Genomic DNA, 11,737 nt, shown 5'->3' with positions numbered 1-11,737 from the left:
GCAAACCGCATGAACATCCCGCCGTCAAAGCTATACAACATGACTTCGCCATGGCCTTTTTCAGTTTGGGGAATCGATGTGATCGGAGCTGTTACCCCGAAGGGGTCAAACGGGCATGAGTTTATCCTGGTAGCGATAGATTATTTCACAAAGTGGGTCGAGGCCCAATCATACGTGGTGTTGAAGGCGTCGCACGTCGCAAAGTTCATCAGAAACAACATCATCTGTCGCTACGGGGTGCCAAACGAGATAATTTCAGATAATGGTTCCCACTTCAAGAAGGAAGTGATAGACTTGTTGGAAAAATACAATGTGGCTTTTCATAAGTCATCTACATACCGGCCGTAAACCAATGGAGCGGTCGAGGCCGCCAACAAGAATATCAAGCATATACTGCAGAAGATGGTGGGAACCTACCGGGATTGGCCAGACAAGCTGCCATTTGCTCTGTGGGGCTACAGGACTTCAATCAGAACTTCTACTGGGGCGACTCCGTATTCATTGGTCTATGGAATGAAGGCTGTTCTACCCATCGAGATTGAGGTTCCGTCGTTACGGGTATTGGCTGAGTGCCAAATAGCCGAAGCAGATTGGCAGCAGAGCAGATTTGAAGAACTCATGCTCTTTGATGAAAGAAGACTGAAAGCACTGTACCACATCCAAGGCTATCAACGCAGAATTGCCCGGGCTTTCAACAAGAAGGTTAAGTCCAGGAATCTGAAAGAAGGAGATTTGGTGCTCAAAGACAACCGAGCTCCCATCCACGACCCAAGGGGCAAGTTCAAACCTAATTGGACTGGTCCTTATACCATCAAAGCTATCTGGTCAGGTGGAGCTGTGGTTCTGATGGATCTAGATGGCTTGGAGTTCTCACAACCGATCAATATGGACAAGTTGAAGAAATATTACCCTTGAGAGGCTCGCTAGGCCGAAAACCCGAAAGGGCGACCTAGGCAAAAGTCAGAGCACAAAAAATTAGAAAATATAAAAACTGAGCTCGCAAGGTCGAAAACCCGCAAAGGGCGGCCTTGGCAAAAGTTAGAGCGCAAAAGGAGAGTGAAAATACTCGAGTGAACCTGGGCCTGAACTACGTAAGGCTTGATTCCTATCTTTGGGATACGTAGGCAACTTCACCTCGACGTTCAGCCATAAACTTTTCCCCGATCAACTCTGTCCATTTTGGTCATCTCAGTCATCTTTATCCATCAGCATTTATCGTGATCTCCGATACAGTGCTGTTCAGACTAGGGGCAACTTTCCGTTGCCGCAACGGTGCAAAGTTACTCAGACTAGGGGCAACTTTTCGTTGCCATGAAGTGCCGCATTGTTCTTCAAACTAGGGGCAACTTTCCAGTTGCGGGGATCTGGGGTTGTGCATCTCAGTGAAAGATCTTCGGCATGTCCAGTTCTGATCCACATCGAAAATAGTTTTGAAAAGTTTTAATAAAAGTCGACTTTGTTCAAATTAATCTTTTTACGACTAAGACCATTTTGGGACCAAAACGGAAAATTTTCAGTACCACAACCTTCAATTTCATTGATTTCAAAACAGAGTTCTCCTGCTCTTGCATACAATCGAGGTTGCTTTTTTATTACATTCATAAAGAAAAACTTGAAAATGCTAAATAAGCAATAAATTTGGGACACAGTTGAGTCAAGTATCTTTGCGTCCCCTCCCAGAGCTGGACGAAGCATCTGATGCCAAGCTAGGCCCAACCTGTGCCTCCTCGTTGAGCCAATCCAAGCACTCATCGGACAAAGTGCAACTGAAAGTGGAAGCAGGGGCCAGGAGCTCTCTAGCCCTCCATGCTGTGGCATATCGGGCAAGCTGTGCACCCCGGACCGGGAAAGCGGCTGGGTACTCAATCCCCTCCGGTGGGCAGGTCTGATCATGACCAAACTGACGCAGGAACCGGAACGGAAAATAGAATACGCAGTGGGTTAGACCAATCAATTGGATCCCAATAAGCCGGGACATACTATAGCTCATTGCCGGGAGGTTGAGCCAAGAACAACGCCAAGCAATGCCATCTGCGGACAAATTGCACATCCAATCAAACCACCACCTTTCGTCAAGAGCATTGACTAGGCGCTGCCGAAAGAAATAGCCTCGAGCTGAATAGGCCGGGCAAGAGTCCACAACCTGCAACTTGTCCATTAACCATACCTGGGGGAGGGATGGAAAATGAGAAAATAAAGAACAGAGAGGTGTACGATGAGAGAAAAGTAAGATAAGGGTTTTGTGAGAAAAAACCGAGCCTGAGGGTCGAGTGATGTGAGCAAATATATATGTAAGGTTGGGTGGGAAACATTACCTGCAGCAGTAGTGGACTCCCAGCAAACCTAGTCGCCTCCCGGCGATAGACAGAATCTAAACCAATCAGCGTCTCGGCCAAGGTCATAGCAATGCAGCTCCTTCCCTCTCTAAAGCCTTGGGCAACTTCAATCAGGCGAATGCTAGCTCCGCCGAAGCCCGAGGAAAGCAGAAAGTGAGACAACAAACACAAGCAGAGGGCGTGTTACCGGAAACCCTGCCAATAATGGTTGCTGCGGTCACCGGCGTTGGAAAAACGATGGATCAAGCCCAGGATGTCCAGTTCCCCACTGCAGATCACAGATCGAGCATCATGCGCCGTGAGCCCACACATCCGCCCTAAAGCCTGGGCATGGCCAAAACGGAGCTGGGGCAAGATCACTTCAGAGCATTCAGACTCCATCAAAACCTGAAAATCTTCGAAAGTGGGACATACCTCTTGGCCACCGAAGCTAAAAACATGCGTCACTGGGTTCCAGAACCTTGCCGCGGCATGGAGAAAAGGCAGATGTAGCGGAGTACGGCTCAGCGTGAATAGTGCATTCAAACCGAAACCCCGGAAGTTCAGCTTTTCCGAGCCATCTAGAGAAGAGATCCAAGATGTGAGATTTTCCGCAAGAAACGCCTTCATCTTTGTGTAAAACTAAGATGAAATGAATGTTCCCGAAGTTGAGGCTTTTATAGAGGGAAAAACACTATTCACGGGGACACGTGTCAAAAACTAGGTGGCTGCAGGAATAAGTGGCTGGCCGGCCACCTTTTCTGGCTGGCCGGCCATTCTCTTTTTCAAAAACTGGCCGGCCGGCTCCCCCTCTCCATAGAATTGGCCGGCCGGCTCCCAAAGGTGGCCGGCAATGCTTCAGTGTATCTCCTTGGCCCTGTTTTACCCTTCGAGGGAAAGTTTCAAGCATTTCCATGCAACGGGAGAGTCAAAGGCCTTCATTTCCCTCTGTTTCGGATGCGTTCCGGTGCCCAGATCGTCCGAAGTACACTCTGTTGTTGCTGAGTTTCGTTTATCAAGTTGTTGTTTTGATTATCGAGTTGTTGTTTTGCTTATCGAGTTGTTTGTCGAGCGGATGTGTTTCGTGTTTTCAAGTCATTGCTCTCTGATTAAACAATCTTCGTTTAAGTCTTGTTTATTTACGTTGTCAACACTGTTGTATTTTGCTTATTGAGTTGTAAACTTCCTAAGGTTCTGTTATATCTTAGTAAGTTGAGTTGCTTAGTTTGTTGCGTCGGTTCACTACCTGACTTGGTGTTTACACAATGCGCATTCCCATTCAATTTCATTTTTGTGCGAAATAAAATGATGCGATACGATGCTAAAAGTTTAAAATACAAACACCTTTTTGAAAGCTGTTTCATTCCATCATGTTTTACAACGAACAAAGGTACAATTTTTACAAAAAATAAAACTACCTAACAATATGCAAAGTGCTACAAACTACTAGCAAAAAGAAAAATAAAGCAGGAAACAACAGCATCAATGCCCTCGGGAGCGGGAATGAGAAGCACTCCTCATCCTCTTCTGCGAGACAACCTCTGCACCATCGTCATCATCCAGGTCGGAGCTGTCATCCTCAAAATCCCCCTCAGCCTCGCCTCTGTTCCCTGAACCAAGACCGGAGCCCCCCTCCTCAGCAGATGTCTCTGACTGGCGGTCGGTAACCTCCTCCTCCTCCTCCTCCTCGGGCTCTGCCTCTACAGCGCGTGCCCTACGTCTGCGGAAGGACCCTCCTCGAGCTCCTCAGAAAGGCCTGGATGGCCCAGCTCCTTGAGAAGGCCCAGATGGCCCAGCTCCCCAAGGAGGCCCAGATGGCCCGGCCCGCGGCGGAGCATATACAGGAGGCATCTGAAAATGAAAAGTTCAATACATCAGTTCAAATATGAAAATCAGATACGAGTACAGTATGTGAGTGGGGTGTGTGTCGGATGTGCTCTACAATACAGATGAATGCTCAAAACCAGTGTGTCATCAGAAGTGTGATAAATACAAGAAAAATGAACGGTACCTGGACACCCATAACGGATAGGTGTGTCTTTCTCCGAAGGACCATGCCCTCAAGTGCGGCCATCACCCCGAGAATCTCGTCCACATACTCAGCCGGAGGCTGCAGATACAAAGGCAAAACTATCAGTAAAGGAATGAATGTCCAAGTATCCAACTGATAAATCAAAGCTATAAATCATACCGGTGGCGAATCAGGATCCCTGACATAACTATGGTCAGGAAGTGGAGGCTCTAGCGGAATCGGGTAAGGAGTCCCAAAACGCCATCCCGTCAACTCGGACGGCATGTCCGGCCATCCAGGATGAGGATAAGTCGGAGGAGTCGGAGGAACCGATCTACCCCCACCTCTCGATGTACCAGCCCTACTAGTAGAAGGGGCGTCTGCAGCCCGAGCCCGGGCCTGGCTCGAAGATGACGTACCAGCAGACCTCGCCATCGGAGTGCGAACCCCCGTCAATGAAGGCATCAAATATGTATGACGGTAAGTGCCATAGTCCCCTTCCTCGAGATATAGTAAAGCATCGCTACCCAGCATGGCGCCGACTACCTCCGAGAAAGAGAGCCTGTCAGCAGTCCGCATACTGACTGGGGGTACTGCGGGAGGATCCTGAGAAAGATACCCCCATACCTGACGCAGAAAGCGTTCCCCCAGAAACCATGCTCTACCAACAGGTCCCTCGAGCAGGAACCTGTACTGGGAGGTGCCCGATCCTCCGGGATACTGAAATCGGAGACCATCACCCAAGGGCGCCCAAGGCTGCCATGCGATCTGCGGATAACAAGTGAATAAACCAATCAGAAATCAGGAACGTGCAGGGAAAATCAGAGATAAAAATGGGAAAAACTGAGGGTTCTGAAGTACCTCCGATGGGCGCACAGTGTCAAAATACTGTCGCAGATAAATGAGAGTCTCTCGGGGTCTCGGCCGGTGCGGGCCCTCGAACACCAGTGAATATGGGGTCATGGGGGGCCCTGCCACCTCCAACTCTGGGGCTAATGCTGGGAAGTATACATAGACCCATAGCTGAGAAAAGCAGTGCAGAATGTAAGTACAAAATGCTGAGAGCAAAATACAGACTGTAAAGTGCGCTGTGTGTGCAATGTACAAGTAATGAAGAGCAGAAATGTAAATCAAGGGGACAGAAAAGTACCTCCCAGGCTCTCCAATAACCGCCAAGTAAGTCTCCCCGCCCGCGGGAGGTCGCGCTCATATAGTAGTAAAGGGTAGCCAGGCCGGCGCCACCCCAGTCATATCGACTGACCTGTGATAGGTCAACCAGAGCGCTCAGCAGGTATAGCCCGACTGTGTTCCCTCTATCGGCGAACAGGGTAGTCCCGAAGAGGAACATAAGGAAACCACGGGCGTACTGCTCCGTCTCCTCAGGAGTCTCGGGCACCATCTCCGCCCGCCGGAAGTGGGAAGAGAACCAAGTATATCGGACTCTCCCAGAAACCCTGTCAATAGGCTGGCGAGCCCCCAGCAGATATGTCCAAGCGGCCTCCCACTCGCCCATGTCCTCGTCATAGGGGATGGACCAACCTCCTTTGTCCAGGCCGGTCAACACAGCAAAGTCCAGAGGGGTCATAGTCATGTCCCCGGTGGCAGAGAAATGAAAGGAGTTGGTGGTGTCCCACCATCTCTCTACCAGTGCCGCCATCAGTGTCCTCCTGGCAGGACCGCGTGACAACCCAATGCAGAAGGCCCCGAACCCTGCCAAGTCCACTAAATCACGGACAGCCTCCGGGAGCTCAACGTACCAGTCCCGCACGGCGGTGGAGCCATACCCCGTACACTGCGAGAACCAGCCTGCATTCAGATTGAATACATATGTTAGTATAAAACGAATGAGCTGCGTGCCAATGAAGTGAAATAAGCTGCATGCAAATAAAATGAATGAGCCGTGTGTTCAGAAGTGAAGTGTACGAACTGTGTGTTCAGTATAAGCTACTTTCAATCAGTGTGGCCTGCGTGTTCACTATCAATCTGGGCTGCGTGTTCAGGAAATTTAAGTTTGGGCTGCGTGTTCACTATCAATCTGGGCTGCGTGTTCAGGAAATTTCAGTGTGGGTTGCGTGTTCAACTTTCAATCAGTGTGGGCTGCGTGTTCACTATCAATCTGGGCTGCGTGTTCAGGAAATTTAAGTTTGGGTTGCGTGTTCAACTTTCAATCAGTGTGGGCTGCGTGTTCACTATCAATCTGGGCTGCGTGTTCAGGAAATTTAAGTTTGGGCTGCGTGTTCAACTTTCAATCAGTGTGGGCTGCGTGTTCACTATCAATCTGGGCTGCGTGTTCAGGAAATTTAAGTTTGGGCTGCGTGTTCAACTTTCAACTAGTGTGGGCTGCGTGTTCACTATCAATCTGGGCTGCGTGTTCAGGAAATTTAAGTTTGGGCTGCGTGTTCAACTTTCAACTAGTGTGGGCTACGTGTTCACTATCAATCTGGGCTGCGTGTTCAGGAAATTTAAGTATGGGCTGCGTGTTCAGAAAATCGGAGTTTAGACTGTGCGTTCTACTCTAAGTCAGTGAGTGCTGTATGTTCACCATTTTAATTTGGGCTGTGTGTTCGACAAATCAGAGTGTGAGTCGTGTGTTCATTTCTTAACTAATGTGTGCCGTGCGTTCGCAATCAATTAATGAGCCGAGTGTTCATAAATTCAAGTGTTTAAGCTACATTTTCAAGATGCAAATAAAGTACTATGCCATAAGCTAAACTGTGTGTTCAAGCATGGCAAAGGCACAAAATGTACGAAAAATGTAGAAAATGAAGTAAATACCTCTCAGGCCTCATGGGAGAGGTGATGCTCTGGCTCTCGGAGAAGCAGATCCCTAGGGGCTCGATCATCAAAATCAGTGAAATGACGGAAAACGGCACGCGGAAGGACATGTGCTGGCGGAGCGTACCTCCCGAGAATAAAAGGTCGGACCCTCGGGGGCAAAGTCATGGGATCAAAATCGTCCCCGGCACCCGGAAAGCCTCCACCATGGGGAGAATTACCCGCCATTTTCAGAAAATCTGCAAAAGGAGCAAAAATGAGCGAAAATGAGCCAAAATTGGAAAAAGTCAACAAAAGTCAACTCTCGGGAAATGAAAAAGTCAACAAAAGTCAACTCCCGAGAAAATCTTCCAAATATTGAGACAAACTCACCTCAAGTGGCGGAAATGAGAAAAGAAGCTCCGAAACCAAAATTTAATCCGTTCAAAGTGCTTGAAACTGAATATTTTTGCGGAAACAACTTGCGTGGGGCGTTGGAAAACGCGTATGAAACTCAGATCTGGAGAAGAAAGTGGTGTAGGAGGCAAGAGAAGAGAAGATCTCGGCTGCATTTATAGGCTCAAACTCTTGGGATGAAGGAGCATGAAGAAAGGAGGTGAAAGGACCAAAATGCCCTCGGATTTGGTCATATAGCCGGCCGGCCACCTTTTCCAGCCGGCCGGCCATTTCCTTTTTGGAAAACCGGCCGGCCAGCCATTCACTTTTTGTAAAACCAGCCGGCCACCTCCTATCCCTCATAAAACTGGCCGGCCATGTCCCTCACAGGCTCACCTAGCTCCCTGCAAATTTTGAGGAAGATTAGAGTTCCCGGGACCTGAAAAAGTTCAAGAAAAGTACACTTCCCGTCGCGAAATTGCTCCGCTGGAACTTCAGCTTCAGGATCTGACATGTGTCTCATCATCATTCATCAAAATCAAAGTGTATCCTTTTTGAATGAGTTGTAGCCTTTCCAGGAAGTGGATCGGAGGCCATGATCGAGTCGCCTTCGCCGAAACACGCATTTCCGTACTCGTTATTTCATGACAAACGGGCACCCTAATTTATGCTCGTTTTGCACTATCATGCACATAACTTGCATTCTCATGAGCATACTTGCATTTCCATGCACATTTCTTGATATTTCCATACCTCTGTGCTTGAGCATGCGTTGTCACGCACGGTCCTTTCTCGCATCGCAATGCATTCACTCGCCGGCACTGCGCGTGTCAGACTTTCGAAATCACATTGGATATGTTGGTAGTATATTGTGCTTGTTGAATTTCTCTCTTTTGCAGGCACGATATTGTATGTACGGTTCATTCGAGGCTTGTGCGACCAGACGAATCGCGCAGGTATCGTATCTTCTCCGTGTGAGACGTGGCGAGGATTGAATAATTCTTCGCATTCTTAACTGCATGAAATGTAGTTGTTGCTTTGCATTCTTGCTTAAAACTGTTGCATCTATTTGCGAATACTTGCTTCATTACAGCTTGCTGCATTTGCATGATCATTGAGTTATGTTCGGCTTCTTGCATATCATTTTGCATTATGCCCCCTGCCTGCGGGCATGCCTGCGGGCACATCTTTGTTATCTTGCCTGTTTGTCTAAAGTCTTCGGCCTTGTCAAAAATGGGTCATCTCTGGGCTTTGACATTCACTTCCGTCACGTGTGACTTTCGAGTTCTGTCAAAGAGGGGCAACTGTAGACACCCCATTTTTGACCGACCTTATGACTCAGACATCACCGATTAAGCGCTCGGTGATGTTGCATATTGTGCTCGTTCAAAAGTTTCAGAGTCTCGGCTGCGAGCTTTGCCTCCGGACTTCCGGATTCTTTTGTACCTTGCCTCGGTTCGCGAACCAGACTCGGTTTTCTCTGTTTCTTTTCCTGAGGGGAGGGAGAGGTCCCGTAGACCATCTCTCAATGTCCGTAGGCTACATTTCGTGGCCGTAGGCCATTTTGCCCATTTCGGAGCCCGGTTTCCGGTTTTTCGGGACCGTTGGCCGTGTGCCTCGGTTCGGGATCGCTTAACCATCTCCGTTTGCTCTAAATTTTGGCATATATCTTATCTACTCCCTTTTGAGGGACACTGAGGTCTGAGAAACCCACTTCGTGGCCGAATGCCACTTTCGGTGCTTAACAGCCCATTTTCGGGACCCCGAACTGCGCGTTTTGGCCCCCGAACATTCGTTTTGCAACGGTTTTCGTTCATTTTTGGCAGGTACCTCTGTTTTATCACTGGGAAGGCCGTAGAAGGGTGGGAGGCCAGTAATTGTTGCAGCAACCAGTTATATATCCTCCGACGCCCTCCGATGCCCGTTTTTCACACTTCCGGGCTAATGTTGAACACCTTGGGGCTACTTTCTTGAACTTTGAACCACATATTTGTGATGTACACACATGGGAGGACCCTAAAAGTTGGTGGCCGGCCACTAATGTTGATTGACCCTTTTCAACCCCTCATTCCAGGCTAATGTTGAACACCTTGGGGCCACTTTCTTGAACTTTGAACCACATATTTGTGATGTACACACATGGGAGGACCCTAAAAGTTGGTGGCCGGCCACTAATGTTGATTGACCCTTTTCAACCCCTCATTCCAGGCTAATGTTGAACACCTTGGGGCCACTTTCTTGAACTTTGAACCACATATTTGTGATGTACACACATGGGAGGACCCTAAAAGTTGGTGGCCGGCCACTAATGTTGCTTGACCCTTTTGAACCCCTCCTTCCGAGCCAATGTTGAACACCCTTGAGCCACTTTCTTGGACTTTTAACCACAGGGTTGCGTTAAGGGCACATGGGACGACACCATTATGTGGTGGCCGGCCACTAAACCAACTTGACCCTTTTGACCCCTAGCCGGCCGGCTAGGGGATGTGGCCGGCCGGCCACCTGAAACAAAAATACCTGGCCGGCCATGATCCTCACACTGTTCACTTTACAGCTGTATAGCTTTATCCCCCAGAAAATATCTCAATCCGGGGGATATTTTGTGGGGGAAAAGCTTGTCTCCTTTTTCCCCCACATTTACTCGCTCTTTTTGTTCCATATAACCAGCCTCCAACACTTGAAGAAGGGGTTAGAAAAATTTTCTTCAAGTCTTGCATCCAAATCTCCCTCTATCTCTCTCATTTTCTCAAAAACACCCAAGTTTCACCTCATTTTCTTCATCACCACCAAGCTCTACCACCACCACTCCATTCCAGCAGCAAGGGGAGGAATTCCAGTAGCTAAGAGGCAACAAATTTGGTCCAAGAAGAAACAAAAGTATTGATCTTCAAGGGTGAGTCCATTTTCCCTCTTTTCTAGTTCATTTTTGCACCATTCCTCTAGCCATCATGCTTACTGTTTTGAGCTCCGACCAAAACTGAAAAGGTGATTTTTTTGAGCTTATTTTCATGTCTCATTAAGGGCTCAACCCTGTTTGAGCCCTCCATCTTGCACTTGCTTCAATACCCTCTTTGTATGTCAATATTTTGCATGCTTTTTCTAACCTACGTGTGATCTATTTTGGAGTTTCTCATGAACTGTAAGTAGGCTTATTTTGAGCCCCTCTTCAACATTGAAGAAGGGCTCATCTTTGTTTGGGACCTCCATGTACCACTTGTCTTTATATCCATCTTTGGTCCCCTATTCTTGTATGACTTGGCAGCCTATCTTGGTTATGTTTTTGGTCATTTTACAAAGCTAGAAAAGTTCTTATTTTGTCCCATTCTTCATATTTCATTAAGGGCCTTTCATGGTTTGAGGCATATTTTATACACTTCATGTTATATCCCCTCTTTGATCCCCATTTTTGCATGCTTCGGCAGCCTATCATGCTTCTATTTTTGGTCATTTTACAGTACTGAAAATAGTCTTATTTTGGTCTATTCTACATGTTTTATTAAGGGTCTTTGCTTGTTTGGTGAATTTTTTATATACCTCATGTTATAGCCTCTTTTGAGCCTCATTTTGCATTGCATTTCTAGCATGTTTGTATACTGTTTTGGGTTTTTTACAGGTCTTTAAATATGCTTATTTTTGGTCCCTCATCAATGTTGTAGAGGGAAATTTTTCAGTTTGGGCTTTGCATATACCACTTGGCTCTTTGGCCACCTTTTGGCCCTTTTTCTTGCATGGGAGTGCAGCCATGTCTATGTTTCTTTTTAGGGTTTTTATAGTTCTGTAAAGTGGCTTATTTTTGGCCCCTCTTTAATGTTGTTGAAGGGCCCTAACCTATTTGGAGTTAGCAGCTATGAGTTACTTCATAATCTCATGTTTAGGGCCATTTTTGCATGCCATTGTTGCCCTATCTTTGCTTGCTGTTTGGCCATGATTTGTACTGGTAAAATGCTTATTTTGGGGCTGCCTTACTTCTGTATTTTCATTTCATATACCAATTATACATGCTTTGTATAGCTGTAGTTCATTCTATGTGCCTAATTTTGCATTTCGGGAGAGATTCCATGCATCGGGCGTACTTTCGCCTCATTTCGGGGCTGTTTTCCCCACATTTCATTGCTGAAAATCCATTAGCATGTTTTGCATATCATTTTCCATGCCATTTTAACCATATTGCATTGCGTATGCCATTGCCTCGGTTCCCGTGTGCACGCATTTCGAGGCACTTCATTTTCATCCACCGGCCTCTTATGTGAGTGTGGCTGAG

Source organism: Camellia sinensis, chromosome 1 (assembly GCF_055761805.1).
Source record: "Camellia sinensis isolate YWXY chromosome 1, ASM5576180v1, whole genome shotgun sequence".
NCBI classification, from domain to species: domain Eukaryota; kingdom Viridiplantae; phylum Streptophyta; class Magnoliopsida; order Ericales; family Theaceae; genus Camellia; species Camellia sinensis.
The sequence above is the reverse complement of the archived record's forward strand: the minus strand, read 5'-3'. Positions refer to the sequence as shown.